At 54.0% G+C, this 19,079-nt stretch overlaps 10 non-coding genes across 10 annotated transcripts; all 10 read right to left on the minus strand.

Moving 5' to 3' along the window:
- Positions 1–1,116: 1,116 nt before the first annotated feature.
- Positions 1,117–1,235, minus strand: LOC146801504 (5S ribosomal RNA). Its single transcript, XR_014968207.1, has one exon. It is a non-coding gene; the product is annotated as a 5S ribosomal RNA (ribosomal RNA).
- Positions 1,236–2,207: 972 nt separating this feature from the next.
- LOC146801505 (5S ribosomal RNA) lies at positions 2,208–2,326 on the minus strand. The gene has a single exon (XR_014968208.1). It is a non-coding gene; the product is annotated as a 5S ribosomal RNA (ribosomal RNA).
- Positions 2,327–5,197: 2,871 nt separating this feature from the next.
- LOC146801506 (5S ribosomal RNA) lies at positions 5,198–5,316 on the minus strand. The gene has a single exon (XR_014968209.1). It is a non-coding gene; the product is annotated as a 5S ribosomal RNA (ribosomal RNA).
- A 956-nt stretch (positions 5,317–6,272) lies between these two features.
- LOC146801507 (5S ribosomal RNA) lies at positions 6,273–6,391 on the minus strand. The gene has a single exon (XR_014968210.1). It is a non-coding gene; the product is annotated as a 5S ribosomal RNA (ribosomal RNA).
- A 2,877-nt stretch (positions 6,392–9,268) lies between these two features.
- On the minus strand, positions 9,269–9,387 carry LOC146801508 (5S ribosomal RNA). The gene has a single exon (XR_014968212.1). It is a non-coding gene; the product is annotated as a 5S ribosomal RNA (ribosomal RNA).
- Positions 9,388–10,359: 972 nt separating this feature from the next.
- Positions 10,360–10,478, minus strand: LOC146801509 (5S ribosomal RNA). The gene has a single exon (XR_014968213.1). It is a non-coding gene; the product is annotated as a 5S ribosomal RNA (ribosomal RNA).
- A 2,871-nt stretch (positions 10,479–13,349) lies between these two features.
- Positions 13,350–13,468, minus strand: LOC146801510 (5S ribosomal RNA). Its single transcript, XR_014968214.1, has one exon. It is a non-coding gene; the product is annotated as a 5S ribosomal RNA (ribosomal RNA).
- Positions 13,469–14,424: 956 nt separating this feature from the next.
- LOC146801511 (5S ribosomal RNA) lies at positions 14,425–14,543 on the minus strand. The gene has a single exon (XR_014968215.1). It is a non-coding gene; the product is annotated as a 5S ribosomal RNA (ribosomal RNA).
- A 2,873-nt stretch (positions 14,544–17,416) lies between these two features.
- On the minus strand, positions 17,417–17,535 carry LOC146801512 (5S ribosomal RNA). The gene has a single exon (XR_014968216.1). It is a non-coding gene; the product is annotated as a 5S ribosomal RNA (ribosomal RNA).
- A 972-nt stretch (positions 17,536–18,507) lies between these two features.
- Positions 18,508–18,626, minus strand: LOC146801513 (5S ribosomal RNA). The gene has a single exon (XR_014968218.1). It is a non-coding gene; the product is annotated as a 5S ribosomal RNA (ribosomal RNA).
- Between the last annotated feature and the right edge of the window lie 453 nt (positions 18,627–19,079).

A 19,079-nucleotide genomic window follows, 5' to 3' on the forward strand; every position in this document is an offset into this window, starting at 1 on the left:
GCCACCGTGTGTATAGAGAAGAGAGACTGAGATGAGGGTCTGAGTGCTCTATGGTTGCGTGGTCCTCGTTGCCAACGGCCTGACTTCAGCAGCCGCCCGTCCTTAAAGGCGGTGAGGCCACGCCCCCGCCCTTTTGGACATAAGGAGTGTATGTCAGGCTGAAGAAAGGTCAGCTTGACAGACACTCTTTATGTTCAGGCCAGGAGTTGGAGATGCGCTAAATGCGCAGGCTCCCGGCTGCCTAAGCTGAGGTTTGCTGGGCTGAGGATGTCACAGCTCTGGTGGGCCTGACCTCCTCGGCTCAGCAAAAGGTCCTTGAGGCCCTCCCCTCCTGTTGAGGGAGAGCTTCAGTGAAAGCCTCGTAGCTGGACGCTTCATTTTTAAACCCCGAAGCGCCAACGGCCGAGTGTCTGTCACCGACTCTGTCCCCATCCTGCTCTGTAACGAGTGAGCGACTGCTGCCTCCCCTCATTGGCTGACCAAGGTAGCAGTGGCAACCCTCTTGGCAGCTCCCGGAGGCCTGCAGCAGGTAAGTGTTGCTTTTTTCTTGACGCCGTTTGGTTCGTTTGTTCGTGTGCGCATGTATGAATGTATGTGTATTTGTGAGTGAGTGTTGTGTACGGGGTGTGTGCGAGTGTCTGCTTGTGAATGCATGGGTGTAAGTGAGTGCGTATGTGTGTGCGTGTGTGTGCGCCCCGCACCCCTCTCGGTTGTACTCGGCGGCCCTCGCTGCCTGGCTCTCCGGCTCACCCCCCCTGCTTTCGGGCTGCTGGGGAAAGCCAATAGATGGGGACCTGGAACCGATGCTGGCCCGTGCAGCAGCTCTGCGCCGCCGAGAGAAGAAAACCACATCTTGCGGGGTTGGGGTGGGGGTGGGGGGGGGGGGGGGGGGGGTGTTGGAGTCGGTCCCGTGTTCTGTCTTATGGCACAGCTTTTTTTCTTTCTGGACCCAGTGTAAAGCGCAGCCGAATGTTCAATATCCGAGCGGAAAGTTATGGGCCCTGAGTGTTGCGAACCTGATGGCGTTTTTTTTTTTTTTTAAGAAACAAAAAATAAAAGAGTAGAATAGATCCCGCCCCCAAAAAAACGGAAGTGCCATTGGTCAGAGAGGCAAAATGCCTACAGCACCTGGTATTCCCAGGCGGTCTCCCATCCAAGTACTAACCAGGCCCGACCCTGCTTAGCTTCCGAGATCGGACGAGATCGGGCGCATTCAGGGTGGTATGGCCGTAGGCACGTGAGCGTGCCTGTTCAGGCCTCTTGTGCTGCGGCAGCCCGCTTGTCATCACCAGGCGTCCCTCGAGTACCTTTGCACATTTCCCTTTAACACCTGCCCTCCATATCAAACTTCCTGCACACTGCCAAGCACAGCCCTCTCTTGCACTTGCTTACTTTACACTTTCGCACAGGCTGGCTGCGACCACCCTTCTTTAGGGGCCGGCATTAGCAGCAGACCAGCAGCCTGACCTTTTTAACAAGCGCCGCCTAGCCTTGCTTCGCACTGGCCTCCAGGCACTTGCTTCGCCCCGGCCTCCAAGGCACTCTGCTCGGGACACTTCTCTATGTGCCGGGGGGCTGCAGGGACTCTCGCTCAGCAGCTGATGCTCACCCGATATCTGGGGAGGCAACTTCTTTACCCCCAATCTCTGGCTGCTGCAAGTCTCCTGTCTTTTTGTAAAAAAAAAAAAAAAGAAACCTCAAGAACTGGCCCCTCATATGCAAATAATGTCCGTGCCCCGCCCCGCCCCCTCTGTCCGTATAGAAAAGAGAGTGAGGCGAGGGTCCGAGAACTGCCTGGGTCCATGGCCCTTAATGTCACCGGCCTGGCTCTCCGCCTCAGCGGCCCCCTGCTCCCGGGCTGCCTCGGACAGCCCAGCCGAGGGAGAGGGGGCCCGGAACCGGGGCCGGCGCAGCCCATCAGCAGCGGCAGCTTGCAGCAGCTCCCCAGCCTTAGCTAGGGGTCCTCTGTCCTGTCTTAGGGCAAAGTTTTTCTTCATTTTCTTTCAGTTTTCGAGTTTAAAGTTAAGGGCCACGCATATTGTAAACTCGTTGCCGGCTTCTTTATAAATAAATAAATAAAGAAATAAAAAAAACAGAGGAGGAGGGAGAGGAGGAGAGCAGAATATATGTATATTTGTTAGAAAATGCTATGAGCCAGGAAGATTAGGTGTGATTGTGCAGGGGACGCGCAGCAGCGAGTGGCAAAATGCCTACAGCACCTGGTATTCCCAGGCGGTCTCCCATCCAAGTACTAACCAGGCCCGACCCTGCTTAGCTTCCGAGATCGGACGAGATCGGGCGCATTCAGGGTGGTATGGCCGTAGGCATGGGAGGCTGCCTGTTCAGGCCTCTTGTGCTGACACCACCCGCCACTCTGGAACCTTCTGCGCTGCGCACACTTGCACACTTCCCTTCAACAACTGCCCTCCCTTGGCAAGCTTGCTACAGATAGCCAAGCACAGCCCTGGCTTTCACCAGCCGTGCACTTGCTTATTTCACACTTCTGCCGCCAACATCTCCTACCTTATGTACGCCCACCGTTCACAGGTCTACATAAAAATCTCTTTCCCTGAGGACATTTTCTCCCTAAACGAGGCACTGAAGCTGGCAGTCCACTGGCTCACCAGCAACCAGCTTAAACTCCACGCAAACAAAACGGAATTCCCTCTGATCTCCCCACCCAAACCAAATCCAGACTTCCAGGAATGGATCAAGACCATCACTGCACTAAACTGCCCTCCTACCATTATTGAGTCGGCGAAATCCCTGGGAATAACCCTTGACGGCAGCTTGCATATGCATGGCCATATAAACGCGCTGGCCAGAACGGCTAGATTCCACCTGAGCTACCCAAGAAACCTAAAACCCTTCCTCGATGTGTCCGGCCTTGAAATGGCAACCCAGGCCCTAGTCATTTCTAAACTTGAATATGGATGCTCTACTCTTGCAGGGCTACCCAAGAACTGTCTGGCCCCATTGAAAGCCTGCCTCAACACCGCCGCCAGACTCGCAACGGGTTGAAACAACATTTGACCACATTTCTCCCCCTGCCTCAAAGCTCTGAACTGGCTTCCCCTGAAGGCCAGAATACAATTTAAAGCGGCTTGCATAACTCACAAAGCTCTGTACGCGAATTCACCTACATTTCTTGCACAAAAACTCGTGATATCCGGACAGGCCAGAAACTCCCGATATGCCAAAAAGCACGCTTCGGGAAGAAAAAAACCTACAATCGAGCCTTCTCTGGGGCCGCTCCAAGAATCTGGAACTCTCTCCCACCCTCCATCAGAAGACTTCCGTCACTGGCACACTTTAAGAAGGAGACCAAAACTTTCTTTAATGGGAAAATAGCTCATCTAATGAATACTTTACAATCACCTCATAGGCTTGTTCCACCCTCCAACTCGGCATTATCCACGGCCTCCACGGATGACACATTTTTCTGGACTCCTGGGCATCCCCCCCAAGAGCTGAGACTGCGCGCCTTCTTGTACATGTAACTACCCGCTCTAATTTGTTATCCCACATGTAGCTTCGACCTCAGACGGGGTGCACCTCGTGGATATGGAAACCTTCTTGTATGGTTTTTTTATCTGCATGCTTCAATTTTCTCCCACATGTAGCTTGGACCTCAGACTGCGTGCTCCTCCTGTATATTGTATCCCTATCTCTCCCAATCTGATCCCTCCCATCCTTATGCGTTGTTTTCCTCCCCCTCAATCCTGTAAAGCGCTCTGATACCCTCACGGGTCTGGTTCGCGCTCTATAAAACTATAAATAAATAAATAAATGACACGCAGGCTCCGACCTCCCTATAGGTGCCAGCTGGGGAGCTAGCAAACCAGCAGCCTGGTGTTTTCACCAAGAGCCTGGCCTTGCTTTGCACTGGGCTCTAAGGCACTCTATCGGGCCGCTCCGCCATGTGGCAGGGGCTGCCGGACTACAACTCTTCAACTCATGCTCACCCGCAGAAGCATTGGCATGGCAATTTTTTTTCCCAGGGAGCTCTGGCTGCAAGTTTTCTTTTCTTTTTTTTATCAGAGACCGAGCCCTCGTATGCAAATCACGTCCATGTCCAGGGCCTGCCACCGTGTGTATAGAGAAGAGAGACTGAGATGAGGGTCTGAGTGCTCTATGGTTGCGTGGTCCTCGTTGCCAACGGCCTGACTTCAGCAGCCGCCCGTCCTTAAAGGCGGTGAGGCCACGCCCCCGCCCTTTTGGACATAAGGAGTGTATGTCAGGCTGAAGAAAGGTCAGCTTGACAGACACTCTTTATGTTCAGGCCAGGAGTTGGAGATGCGCTAAATGCGCAGGCTCCCGGCTGCCTAAGCTGAGGTTTGCTGGGCTGAGGATGTCACAGCTCTGGTGGGCCTGACCTCCTCGGCTCAGCAAAAGGTCCTTGAGGCCCTCCCCTCCTGTTGAGGGAGAGCTTCAGTGAAAGCCTCGTAGCTGGACGCTTCATTTTTAAACCCCGAAGTGCCAACGGCCGAGTGTCTGTCACCGACTCTGTCCCCATCCTGCTCTGTAACGAGTGAGCGACTGCTGCCTCCCCTCATTGGCTGACCAAGGTAGCAGTGGCAACCCTCTTGGCAGCTCCCGGAGGCCTGCAGCAGGTAAGTGTTGCTTTTTTCTTGACGCCGTTTGGTTCGTTTGTTCGTGTGCGCATGTATGAATGTATGTGTATTTGTGAGTGAGTGTTGTGTACGGGGTGTGTGCGAGTGTCTGCTTGTGAATGCATGGGTGTAAGTGAGTGCGTATGTGTGTGCGTGTGTGTGCGCCCCGCACCCCTCTCGGTTGTACTCGGCGGCCCTCGCTGCCTGGCTCTCCGGCTCACCCCCCCTGCTTTCGGGCTGCTGGGGAAAGCCAATAGATGGGGACCTGGAACCGATGCTGGCCCGTGCAGCAGCTCTGCGCCGCCGAGAGAAGAAAACCACATCTTGCGGGGTTGGGGTGGGGGTGGGGGGGGGGGGGGGGGTGTTGGAGTCGGTCCCGTGTTCTGTCTTATGGCACAGCTTTTTTTCTTTCTGGACCCAGTGTAAAGCGCAGCCGAATGTTCAATATCCGAGCGGAAAGTTATGGGCCCTGAGTGTTGCGAACCTGATGGCGTTTTTTTTTTTTTTTAAGAAACAAAAAATAAAAGAGTAGAATAGATCCCGCCCCCCAAAAAACGGAAGTGCCATTGGTCAGAGAGGCAAAATGCCTACAGCACCTGGTATTCCCAGGCGGTCTCCCATCCAAGTACTAACCAGGCCCGACCCTGCTTAGCTTCCGAGATCGGACGAGATCGGGCGCATTCAGGGTGGTATGGCCGTAGGCACGAGAGCGTGCCTGTTCAGGCCTCTTGTGCTGCGGCAGCCCGCGTGTCATCACCAGGCGTCCCTCGAGTACCTTTGCACATTTCCCTTTAACACCTGCCCTCCATATCAAACTTCCTGCACACTGCCAAGCACAGCCCTCTCTTGCACTTGCTTACTTTACACTTTCGCACAGGCTGGCTGCGACCACCCTTCTTTAGGGGCCGGCATTAGCAGCAGACCAGCAGCCGGACCTTTTTAACAAGCGCCGCCTAGCCTTGCTTCGCACTGGCCTCCAGGCACTTGCTTCGCCCTGGCCTCCAAGGCACTCTGCTCGGGACACTTCTCTATGTGCCGGGGGCTGCAGGGACTCCCGCTCAGCAGCTGATGCTCACCCGAACTCTGGGGAGGCAACTTCTTTACCCTCAATCTCTGGCTGCCGCAAGTCTCCTGTCTTTTTGTAAAAAAAGAAAAAACACCAAGAACTGGCCCCTCATATGCAAATAATGTCCGTGCCCCGCCCCCTCTGTCCGTATAGAAAAGAGAGTGAGGCGAGGGTCCGAGTACTGCCTGGGTCCATGGCCCTTAATGTCACGGGCCTGGCTCTCCGCCTCAGCGGGCCCCTGCTCCCGGGCTGCCTCGGACAGCCCAGCCGAGGGAGGGGGGCCCCCGGAACCGGGGCCGGCGCAGCCCATCAGCAGCGGCAGCTTGCAGCAGCTCCCCAGCCTTAGCTAGGGGTCCTCTGTCCTGTCTTAGGGCAAAGTTTTTCTTCATTTTCTTTCAGTTTTCGAGTTTAAAGTTAAGGGCCACGCATATTGTAAACTCGTTGCCGGTTTCTTTATAAATAAATAAAAAAAAAAAACAAAGAGGAGGAGGGAGAGGAGGAGAGCAGAATATATGTATATTTGTTAGAAAATGCTATGAGCCAGGAAGATTAGGTGTGATTGTGCAGGGGACGCGCAGCAGCGAGTGGCAAAATGCCTACAGCACCTGGTATTCCCAGGCGGTCTCCCATCCAAGTACTAACCAGGCCCGACCCTGCTTAGCTTCCGAGATCGGACGAGATCGGGCGCATTCAGGGTGGTATGGCCGTAGGCATGGGAGGCTGCCTGTTCAGGCCTCTTGTGCTCACACCACCCGCCACTCTGGAACCTTCTGCGCTGCGCACACTTGCACACTTCCCTTCAACAACTGCCCTCCCTTGGCAAGCTTGCTACAGATAGCCAAGCACAGCCCTGGCTTTCACCAGCCGTGCGCTTGCTTATTTCACACTTCTGCCGCCAACATCTCCTACCTTATGTACGCCCACCGTACACAGGTCTACATAAAAATCTCTTTCCCCGAGGACATTTTCTCCCTAAACGAGGCACTGAAGCGGCCAGTCCACTGGCTCACCAGCAACCAGCTTAAACTCAACGCAAACAAAACGGAATTCCTTCTGACCCCCCCCCCCCACCCAAACCAAACCCAGACATCCAGGAATGGATCAAGACCATCACTGCACTCAACTGCCCTCCTACCATTATTGAGTCGGCGAAATCCCTGGGAATAACCCTTGACGGCAGCTTGCATATGCATGGCCGTATAAACGCGATGGCCAAAACGGCTAGATTCCACCCGAGCTACCTAAGAAACCTAAAACCCTTCCTCGATGTGTCCGGCCTTAAAATGGCAACCCAGGCCCTAGTCATTTCCAGACTTGAATATGGATGCTCTACTCTTGCAGGGCTACCCAAGAACTCTCTGGCCCCGTTGAAAGCCTGCCTCAACACCGCCGCCAGACTCGTAACGGGTTGAAAACAATTTGACCACATCTCTCCCCACCTCAAAGCTCTGAACTGGCTTCCCCAGAAGGCCAGAATACAATTTGAAGTGGCTTGCATAACTCACAAAGCTCTGTACGCGAATTCACCTACATATCTTGCACAAAAACTCGTGATATCCGGACAGGCCAGAAACTCCCGATCTGCCAAAAAGCACGCTTCGGGAAGAAAATAACCTGCAATCGAGCCTTCTCTGGGGCCGCTCCAAGAATCTGGCACTCTCTCCCACCCTCCATCAGAAGACTTCCGTCACTGGCACACTTTAAGAAGGAGACCAAAACTTTCTTTAACAGGAAAATAGCTCATCTAAGGAATACTTTACAATCACCTCATAGACTTGTTCCACCCTCCACCTCGGCATTATCCACGGCCTCCACGGATGACACATTTTTCTGGACTCCTGGGCATCCCCCCCAAGAGCTGAGACTGCGCGCCTTCTTGTACATGTAACTACCCGCTCTAATTTGTTATCCCACATGTAGCTTCGACCTCAGACGGGGTGCACCTCGTGGATATGGAAACCTTCTTGTATGGTTTTTTTATCTGCATGCTTCAATTTTCTCCCACATGTAGCTTGGACCTTAGACTGCGTGCTCCTCCTGTATATTGTATCCCTATCTCTCCCAATCTGATCCCTCCCATCCTTATGCGTTGTTTTCCTCCCCCTCAATCCTGTAAAGCGCTCTGATACCCTCACGGGTCTGGTTCGCGCTCTATAAAACTATAAATAAATAAATAAATGACACGCAGGCTCCGACCTCCCTATAGGTGCCAGCTGGGGAGCTAGCAAACCAGCAGCCTGGTGTTTTCACCAAGAGCCTGGCCTTGCTTTGCACTGGGCTCTAAGGCACTCTATCGGGCCGCTCCGCCATGTGGCAGGGGCTGCCGGACTACAACTCTTCAACTCATGCTCACCCGCAGAAGCATTGGCATGGCAATTTTTTTTCCCAGGGAGCTCTGGCTGCAAGTTTTCTTTTCTTTTTTTTTATCAGAGACCGAGCCCTCGTATGCAAATCACGTCCATGTCCAGGGCCTGCCACCGTGTGTATAGAGAAGAGAGACTGAGATGAGGGTCTGAGTGCTCTATGGTTGCGTGGTCCTCGTTGCCAACGGCCTGACTTCAGCAGCCGCCCGTCCTTAAAGGCGGTGAGGCCACGCCCCCGCCCTTTTGGACATAAGGAGTGTATGTCAGGCTGAAGAAAGGTCAGCTTGACAGACACTCTTTATGTTCAGGCCAGGAGTTGGAGATGCGCTAAATGCGCAGGCTCCCGGCTGCCTAAGCTGAGGTTTGCTGGGCTGAGGATGTCACAGCTCTGGTGGGCCTGACCTCCTCGGCTCAGCAAAAGGTCCTTGAGGCCCTCCCCTCCTGTTGAGGGAGAGCTTCAGTGAAAGCCTCGTAGCTGGACGCTTCATTTTTAAACCCCGAAGCGCCAACGGCCGAGTGTCTGTCACCGACTCTGTCCCCATCCTGCTCTGTAACGAGTGAGCGACTGCTGCCTCCCCTCATTGGCTGACCAAGGTAGCAGTGGCAACCCTCTTGGCAGCTCCCGGAGGCCTGCAGCAGGTAAGTGTTGCTTTTTTCTTGACGCCGTTTGGTTCGTTTGTTCGTGTGCGCATGTATGAATGTATGTGTATTTGTGAGTGAGTGTTGTGTACGGGGTGTGTGCGAGTGTCTGCTTGTGAATGCATGGGTGTAAGTGAGTGCGTATGTGTGTGCGTGTGTGTGCGCCCCGCACCCCTCTCGGTTGTACTCGGCGGCCCTCGCTGCCTGGCTCTCCGGCTCACCCCCCCTGCTTTCGGGCTGCTGGGGAAAGCCAATAGATGGGGACCTGGAACCGATGCTGGCCCGTGCAGCAGCTCTGCGCCGCCGAGAGAAGAAAACCACATCTTGCGGGGTTGGGGTGGGGGTGGGGGGGGGGGGGGGGGGGGTGTTGGAGTCGGTCCCGTGTTCTGTCTTATGGCACAGCTTTTTTTCTTTCTGGACCCAGTGTAAAGCGCAGCCGAATGTTCAATATCCGAGCGGAAAGTTATGGGCCCTGAGTGTTGCGAACCTGATGGCGTTTTTTTTTTTTTTTAAGAAACAAAAAATAAAAGAGTAGAATAGATCCCGCCCCCAAAAAAACGGAAGTGCCATTGGTCAGAGAGGCAAAATGCCTACAGCACCTGGTATTCCCAGGCGGTCTCCCATCCAAGTACTAACCAGGCCCGACCCTGCTTAGCTTCCGAGATCGGACGAGATCGGGCGCATTCAGGGTGGTATGGCCGTAGGCACGTGAGCGTGCCTGTTCAGGCCTCTTGTGCTGCGGCAGCCCGCTTGTCATCACCAGGCGTCCCTCGAGTACCTTTGCACATTTCCCTTTAACACCTGCCCTCCATATCAAACTTCCTGCACACTGCCAAGCACAGCCCTCTCTTGCACTTGCTTACTTTACACTTTCGCACAGGCTGGCTGCGACCACCCTTCTTTAGGGGCCGGCATTAGCAGCAGACCAGCAGCCTGACCTTTTTAACAAGCGCCGCCTAGCCTTGCTTCGCACTGGCCTCCAGGCACTTGCTTCGCCCCGGCCTCCAAGGCACTCTGCTCGGGACACTTCTCTATGTGCCGGGGGGCTGCAGGGACTCTCGCTCAGCAGCTGATGCTCACCCGATATCTGGGGAGGCAACTTCTTTACCCCCAATCTCTGGCTGCTGCAAGTCTCCTGTCTTTTTGTAAAAAAAAAAAAAAAGAAACCTCAAGAACTGGCCCCTCATATGCAAATAATGTCCGTGCCCCGCCCCGCCCCCTCTGTCCGTATAGAAAAGAGAGTGAGGCGAGGGTCCGAGAACTGCCTGGGTCCATGGCCCTTAATGTCACCGGCCTGGCTCTCCGCCTCAGCGGCCCCCTGCTCCCGGGCTGCCTCGGACAGCCCAGCCGAGGGAGAGGGGGCCCGGAACCGGGGCCGGCGCAGCCCATCAGCAGCGGCAGCTTGCAGCAGCTCCCCAGCCTTAGCTAGGGGTCCTCTGTCCTGTCTTAGGGCAAAGTTTTTCTTCATTTTCTTTCAGTTTTCGAGTTTAAAGTTAAGGGCCACGCATATTGTAAACTCGTTGCCGGCTTCTTTATAAATAAATAAATAAAGAAATAAAAAAAACAGAGGAGGAGGGAGAGGAGGAGAGCAGAATATATGTATATTTGTTAGAAAATGCTATGAGCCAGGAAGATTAGGTGTGATTGTGCAGGGGACGCGCAGCAGCGAGTGGCAAAATGCCTACAGCACCTGGTATTCCCAGGCGGTCTCCCATCCAAGTACTAACCAGGCCCGACCCTGCTTAGCTTCCGAGATCGGACGAGATCGGGCGCATTCAGGGTGGTATGGCCGTAGGCATGGGAGGCTGCCTGTTCAGGCCTCTTGTGCTGACACCACCCGCCACTCTGGAACCTTCTGCGCTGCGCACACTTGCACACTTCCCTTCAACAACTGCCCTCCCTTGGCAAGCTTGCTACAGATAGCCAAGCACAGCCCTGGCTTTCACCAGCCGTGCACTTGCTTATTTCACACTTCTGCCGCCAACATCTCCTACCTTATGTACGCCCACCGTTCACAGGTCTACATAAAAATCTCTTTCCCTGAGGACATTTTCTCCCTAAACGAGGCACTGAAGCTGGCAGTCCACTGGCTCACCAGCAACCAGCTTAAACTCCACGCAAACAAAACGGAATTCCCTCTGATCTCCCCACCCAAACCAAATCCAGACTTCCAGGAATGGATCAAGACCATCACTGCACTAAACTGCCCTCCTACCATTATTGAGTCGGCGAAATCCCTGGGAATAACCCTTGACGGCAGCTTGCATATGCATGGCCATATAAACGCGCTGGCCAGAACGGCTAGATTCCACCTGAGCTACCCAAGAAACCTAAAACCCTTCCTCGATGTGTCCGGCCTTGAAATGGCAACCCAGGCCCTAGTCATTTCTAAACTTGAATATGGATGCTCTACTCTTGCAGGGCTACCCAAGAACTGTCTGGCCCCATTGAAAGCCTGCCTCAACACCGCCGCCAGACTCGCAACGGGTTGAAACAACATTTGACCACATTTCTCCCCCTGCCTCAAAGCTCTGAACTGGCTTCCCCTGAAGGCCAGAATACAATTTAAAGCGGCTTGCATAACTCACAAAGCTCTGTACGCGAATTCACCTACATTTCTTGCACAAAAACTCGTGATATCCGGACAGGCCAGAAACTCCCGATATGCCAAAAAGCACGCTTCGGGAAGAAAAAAACCTACAATCGAGCCTTCTCTGGGGCCGCTCCAAGAATCTGGAACTCTCTCCCACCCTCCATCAGAAGACTTCCGTCACTGGCACACTTTAAGAAGGAGACCAAAACTTTCTTTAATGGGAAAATAGCTCATCTAATGAATACTTTACAATCACCTCATAGGCTTGTTCCACCCTCCAACTCGGCATTATCCACGGCCTCCACGGATGACACATTTTTCTGGACTCCTGGGCATCCCCCCCAAGAGCTGAGACTGCGCGCCTTCTTGTACATGTAACTACCCGCTCTAATTTGTTATCCCACATGTAGCTTCGACCTCAGACGGGGTGCACCTCGTGGATATGGAAACCTTCTTGTATGGTTTTTTTATCTGCATGCTTCAATTTTCTCCCACATGTAGCTTGGACCTCAGACTGCGTGCTCCTCCTGTATATTGTATCCCTATCTCTCCCAATCTGATCCCTCCCATCCTTATGCGTTGTTTTCCTCCCCCTCAATCCTGTAAAGCGCTCTGATACCCTCACGGGTCTGGTTCGCGCTCTATAAAACTATAAATAAATAAATAAATGACACGCAGGCTCCGACCTCCCTATAGGTGCCAGCTGGGGAGCTAGCAAACCAGCAGCCTGGTGTTTTCACCAAGAGCCTGGCCTTGCTTTGCACTGGGCTCTAAGGCACTCTATCGGGCCGCTCCGCCATGTGGCAGGGGCTGCCGGACTACAACTCTTCAACTCATGCTCACCCGCAGAAGCATTGGCATGGCAATTTTTTTTCCCAGGGAGCTCTGGCTGCAAGTTTTCTTTTCTTTTTTTTATCAGAGACCGAGCCCTCGTATGCAAATCACGTCCATGTCCAGGGCCTGCCACCGTGTGTATAGAGAAGAGAGACTGAGATGAGGGTCTGAGTGCTCTATGGTTGCGTGGTCCTCGTTGCCAACGGCCTGACTTCAGCAGCCGCCCGTCCTTAAAGGCGGTGAGGCCACGCCCCCGCCCTTTTGGACATAAGGAGTGTATGTCAGGCTGAAGAAAGGTCAGCTTGACAGACACTCTTTATGTTCAGGCCAGGAGTTGGAGATGCGCTAAATGCGCAGGCTCCCGGCTGCCTAAGCTGAGGTTTGCTGGGCTGAGGATGTCACAGCTCTGGTGGGCCTGACCTCCTCGGCTCAGCAAAAGGTCCTTGAGGCCCTCCCCTCCTGTTGAGGGAGAGCTTCAGTGAAAGCCTCGTAGCTGGACGCTTCATTTTTAAACCCCGAAGTGCCAACGGCCGAGTGTCTGTCACCGACTCTGTCCCCATCCTGCTCTGTAACGAGTGAGCGACTGCTGCCTCCCCTCATTGGCTGACCAAGGTAGCAGTGGCAACCCTCTTGGCAGCTCCCGGAGGCCTGCAGCAGGTAAGTGTTGCTTTTTTCTTGACGCCGTTTGGTTCGTTTGTTCGTGTGCGCATGTATGAATGTATGTGTATTTGTGAGTGAGTGTTGTGTACGGGGTGTGTGCGAGTGTCTGCTTGTGAATGCATGGGTGTAAGTGAGTGCGTATGTGTGTGCGTGTGTGTGCGCCCCGCACCCCTCTCGGTTGTACTCGGCGGCCCTCGCTGCCTGGCTCTCCGGCTCACCCCCCCTGCTTTCGGGCTGCTGGGGAAAGCCAATAGATGGGGACCTGGAACCGATGCTGGCCCGTGCAGCAGCTCTGCGCCGCCGAGAGAAGAAAACCACATCTTGCGGGGTTGGGGTGGGGGTGGGGGGGGGGGGGGGGGTGTTGGAGTCGGTCCCGTGTTCTGTCTTATGGCACAGCTTTTTTTCTTTCTGGACCCAGTGTAAAGCGCAGCCGAATGTTCAATATCCGAGCGGAAAGTTATGGGCCCTGAGTGTTGCGAACCTGATGGCGTTTTTTTTTTTTTTTAAGAAACAAAAAATAAAAGAGTAGAATAGATCCCGCCCCCCAAAAAACGGAAGTGCCATTGGTCAGAGAGGCAAAATGCCTACAGCACCTGGTATTCCCAGGCGGTCTCCCATCCAAGTACTAACCAGGCCCGACCCTGCTTAGCTTCCGAGATCGGACGAGATCGGGCGCATTCAGGGTGGTATGGCCGTAGGCACGAGAGCGTGCCTGTTCAGGCCTCTTGTGCTGCGGCAGCCCGCGTGTCATCACCAGGCGTCCCTCGAGTACCTTTGCACATTTCCCTTTAACACCTGCCCTCCATATCAAACTTCCTGCACACTGCCAAGCACAGCCCTCTCTTGCACTTGCTTACTTTACACTTTCGCACAGGCTGGCTGCGACCACCCTTCTTTAGGGGCCGGCATTAGCAGCAGACCAGCAGCCGGACCTTTTTAACAAGCGCCGCCTAGCCTTGCTTCGCACTGGCCTCCAGGCACTTGCTTCGCCCTGGCCTCCAAGGCACTCTGCTCGGGACACTTCTCTATGTGCCGGGGGCTGCAGGGACTCCCGCTCAGCAGCTGATGCTCACCCGAACTCTGGGGAGGCAACTTCTTTACCCTCAATCTCTGGCTGCCGCAAGTCTCCTGTCTTTTTGTAAAAAAAGAAAAAACACCAAGAACTGGCCCCTCATATGCAAATAATGTCCGTGCCCCGCCCCCTCTGTCCGTATAGAAAAGAGAGTGAGGCGAGGGTCCGAGTACTGCCTGGGTCCATGGCCCTTAATGTCACGGGCCTGGCTCTCCGCCTCAGCGGGCCCCTGCTCCCGGGCTGCCTCGGACAGCCCAGCCGAGGGAGGGGGGCCCCCGGAACCGGGGCCGGCGCAGCCCATCAGCAGCGGCAGCTTGCAGCAGCTCCCCAGCCTTAGCTAGGGGTCCTCTGTCCTGTCTTAGGGCAAAGTTTTTCTTCATTTTCTTTCAGTTTTCGAGTTTAAAGTTAAGGGCCACGCATATTGTAAACTCGTTGCCGGTTTCTTTATAAATAAATAAAAAAAAAAAACAAAGAGGAGGAGGGAGAGGAGGAGAGCAGAATATATGTATATTTGTTAGAAAATGCTATGAGCCAGGAAGATTAGGTGTGATTGTGCAGGGGACGCGCAGCAGCGAGTGGCAAAATGCCTACAGCACCTGGTATTCCCAGGCGGTCTCCCATCCAAGTACTAACCAGGCCCGACCCTGCTTAGCTTCCGAGATCGGACGAGATCGGGCGCATTCAGGGTGGTATGGCCGTAGGCATGGGAGGCTGCCTGTTCAGGCCTCTTGTGCTCACACCACCCGCCACTCTGGAACCTTCTGCGCTGCGCACACTTGCACACTTCCCTTCAACAACTGCCCTCCCTTGGCAAGCTTGCTACAGATAGCCAAGCACAGCCCTGGCTTTCACCAGCCGTGCGCTTGCTTATTTCACACTTCTGCCGCCAACATCTCCTACCTTATGTACGCCCACCGTACACAGGTCTACATAAAAATCTCTTTCCCCGAGGACATTTTCTCCCTAAACGAGGCACTGAAGCGGCCAGTCCACTGGCTCACCAGCAACCAGCTTAAACTCAACGCAAACAAAACGGAATTCCTTCTGACCCCCCCCCCCCACCCAAACCAAACCCAGACATCCAGGAATGGATCAAGACCATCACTGCACTCAACTGCCCTCCTACCATTATTGAGTCGGCGAAATCCCTGGGAATAACCCTTGACGGCAGCTTGCATATGCATGGCCGTATAAACGCGATGGCCAAAACGGCTAGATTCCACCCGAGCTACCTAAGAAACCTAAAACCCTTCCTCGATGTGTCCGGCCTTAAAATGGCAACCCAGGCCCTAGTCATTTCCAGACTTGAATATGGATGCTCTACTCTTGCAGGGCTACCCAAGAACTCTCTGGCCCCGTTGAAAGCCTGCCTCAACACCGCCGCCAGACTCGTAACGGGTTGAAAACAATTTGACCACATCTCTCCCCACCTCAAAGCTCTGAACTGGCTTCCCCAGAAGGCCAGAATACAATTTGAAGTGGCTTGCATAACTCACAAAGCTCTGTACGCGAATTCACCTACATATCTTGCACAAAAACTCGTGATATCCGGACAGGCCAGAAACTCCCGATCTGCCAAAAAGCACGCTTCGGGAAGAAAATAACCTGCAATCGAGCCTTCTCTGGGGCCGCTCCAAGAATCTGGCACTCTCTCCCACCCTCCATCAGAAGACTTCCGTCACTGGCACACTTTAAGAAGGAGACCAAAACTTTCTTTAACAGGAAAATAGCTCATCTAAGGAATACTTTACAATCACCTCATAGACTTGTTCCACCCTCCACCTCGGCATTATCCACGGCCTCCACGGATGACACATTTTTCTGGACTCCTGGGCATCCCCCCCAAGAGCTGAGACTGCGCGCCTTCTTGTACATGTAACTACCCGCTCTAATTTGTTATCCCACATGTAGCTTCGACCTCAGACGGGGTGCACCTCGTGGATATGGAAACCTTCTTGTATGGTTTTTTTATCTGCATGCTTCAATTTTCTCCCACATGTAGCTTGGACCTTAGACTGCGTGCTCCTCCTGTATATTGTATCCCTATCTCTCCCAATCTGATCCCTCCCATCCTTATGCGTTGTTTTCCTCCCCCTCAATCCTGTAAAGCGCTCTGATACCCTCACGGGTCTGGTTCGCGCTCTATAAAACTATAAATAAATAAATAAATGACACGCAGGCTCCGACCTCCCTATAGGTGCCAGCTGGGGAGCTAGCAAACCAGCAGCCTGGTGTTTTCACCAAGAGCCTGGCCTTGCTTTGCACTGGGCTCTAAGGCACTCTATCGGGCCGCTCCGCCATGTGGCAGGGGCTGCCGGACTACAACTCTTCAACTCATGCTCACCCGCAGAAGCATTGGCATGGCAATTTTTTTTCCCAGGGAGCTCTGGCTGCAAGTTTTCTTTTCTTTTTTTTTATCAGAGACCGAGCCCTCGTATGCAAATCACGTCCATGTCCAGGGCCTGCCACCGTGTGTATAGAGAAGAGAGACTGAGATGAGGGTCTGAGTGCTCTATGGTTGCGTGGTCCTCGTTGCCAACGGCCTGACTTCAGCAGCCGCCCGTCCTTAAAGGCGGTGAGGCCACGCCCCCGCCCTTTTGGACATAAGGAGTGTATGTCAGGCTGAAGAAAGGTCAGCTTGACAGACACTCTTTATGTTCAGGCCAGGAGTTGGAGATGCGCTAAATGCGCAGGCTCCCGGCTGCCTAAGCTGAGGTTTGCTGGGCTGAGGATGTCACAGCTCTGGTGGGCCTGACCTCCTCGGCTCAGCAAAAGGTCCTTGAGGCCCTCCCCTCCTGTTGAGGGAGAGCTTCAGTGAAAGCCTCGTAGCTGGACGCTTCATTTTTAAACCCCGAAGCGCCAACGGCCGAGTGTCTGTCACCGACTCTGTCCCCATCCTGCTCTGTAACGAGTGAGCGACTGCTGCCTCCCCTCATTGGCTGACCAAGGTAGCAGTGGCAACCCTCTTGGCAGCTCCCGGAGGCCTGCAGCAGGTAAGTGTTGCTTTTTTCTTGACGCCGTTTGGTTCGTTTGTTCGTGTGCGCATGTATGAATGTATGTGTATTTGTGAGTGAGTGTTGTGTACGGGGTGTGTGCGAGTGTCTGCTTGTGAATGCATGGGTGTAAGTGAGTGCGTATGTGTGTGCGTGTGTGTGCGCCCCGCACCCCTCTCGGTTGTACTCGGCGGCCCTCGCTGCCTGGCTCTCCGGCTCACCCCCCCTGCTTTCGGGCTGCTGGGGAAAGCCAATAGATGGGGACCTGGAACCGATGCTGGCCCGTGCAGCAGCTCTGCGCCGCCGAGAGAAGAAAACCACATCTTGCGGGGTTGGGGTGGGGGTGGGGGGGGGGGGGGGGTGTTGGAGTCGGTCCCGTGTTCTGTCTTATGGCACAGCTTTTTTTCTTTCTGGACCCAGTGTAAAGCGCAGCCGAATGTTCAATATCCGAGCGGAAAGTTATGGGCCCTGAGTGTTGCGAACCTGATGGCGTTTTTTTTTTTTTTTAAGAAACAAAAAATAAAAGAGTAGAATAGATCCCGCCCCCAAAAAAACGGAAGTGCCATTGGTCAGAGAGGCAAAATGCCTACAGCACCTGGTATTCCCAGGCGGTCTCCCATCCAAGTACTAACCAGGCCCGACCCTGCTTAGCTTCCGAGATCGGACGAGATCGGGCGCATTCAGGGTGGTATGGCCGTAGGCACGTGAGCGTGCCTGTTCAGGCCTCTTGTGCTGCGGCAGCCCGCTTGTCATCACCAGGCGTCCCTCGAGTACCTTTGCACATTTCCCTTTAACACCTGCCCTCCATATCAAACTTCCTGCACACTGCCAAGCACAGCCCTCTCTTGCACTTGCTTACTTTACACTTTCGCACAGGCTGGCTGCGACCACCCTTCTTTAGGGGCCGGCATTAGCAGCAGACCAGCAGCCTGACCTTTTTAACAAGCGCCGCCTAGCCTTGCTTCGCACTGGCCTCCAGGCACTTGCTTCGCCCCGGCCTCCAAGGCACTCTGCTCGGGACACTTCTCTATGTGCCGGGGGGCTGCAGGGACTCTCGCTCAGCAGCTGATGCTCACCCGATATCTGGGGAGGCAACTTCTTTACCCCCAATCTCTGGCTGCTGCAAGTCTCCTGTCTTTTTGTAAAAAAAAAAAAAAAGAAACCTCAAGAACTGGCCCCTCATATGCAAATAATGTCCGTGCCCCGCCCCGCCCCCTCTGTCCGTATAGAAAAGAGAGTGAGGCGAGGGTCCGAGAACTGCCTGGGTCCATGGCCCTTAATGTCACCGGCCTGGCTCTCCGCCTCAGCGGCCCCCTGCTCCCGGGCTGCCTCGGACAGCCCAGCCGAGGGAGAGGGGGCCCGGAACCGGGGCCGGCGCAGCCCATCAGCAGCGGCAGCTTGCAGCAGCTCCCCAGCCTTAGCTAGGGGTCCTCTGTCCTGTCTTAGGGCAAAGTTTTTCTTCATTTTCTTTCAGTTTTCGAGTTTAAAGTTAAGGGCCACGCATATTGTAAACTCGTTGCCGGCTTCTTTATAAATAAATAAATAAAGAAATAAAAAAAACAGAGGAGGAGGGAGAGGAGGAGAGCAGAATATATGTATATTTGTTAGAAAATGCTATGAGCCAGGAAGATTAGGTGTGATTGTGCAGGGGACGCGCAGCAGCGAGTGGCAAAATGCCTACAGCACCTGGTATTCCCAGGCGGTCTCCCATCCAAGTACTAACCAGGCCCGACCCTGCTTAGCTTCCGAGATCGGACGAGATCGGGCGCATTCAGGGTGGTATGGCCGTAGGCATGGGAGGCTGCCTGTTCAGGCCTCTTGTGCTGACACCACCCGCCACTCTGGAACCTTCTGCGCTGCGCACACTTGCACACTTCCCTTCAACAACTGCCCTCCCTTGGCAAGCTTGCTACAGATAGCCAAGCACAGCCCTGGCTTTCACCAGCCGTGCACTTGCTTATTTCACACTTCTGCCGCCAACATCTCCTACCTTATGTACGCCCACCGTTCACAGGTCTACATAAAAATCTCTTTCCCTGAGGACATTTTCTCCCTAAACGAGGCACTGAAGCTGGCAGTCCACTGGCTCACCAGCAACCAGCTTAAACTCCACGCAAACAAAACGGAATTCCCTCTGATCTCCCCACCCAAACCAAATCCAGACTTCCAGGAATGGATCAAGACCATCACTGCACTAAACTGCCCTCCTACCATTATTGAGTCGGCGAAATCCCTGGGAATAACCC

Source organism: Triturus cristatus, chromosome 8 (assembly GCF_964204655.1).
Source record: "Triturus cristatus chromosome 8, aTriCri1.1, whole genome shotgun sequence".
In the NCBI taxonomy this organism is placed as follows: Eukaryota; Metazoa; Chordata; class Amphibia; order Caudata; family Salamandridae; genus Triturus; species Triturus cristatus.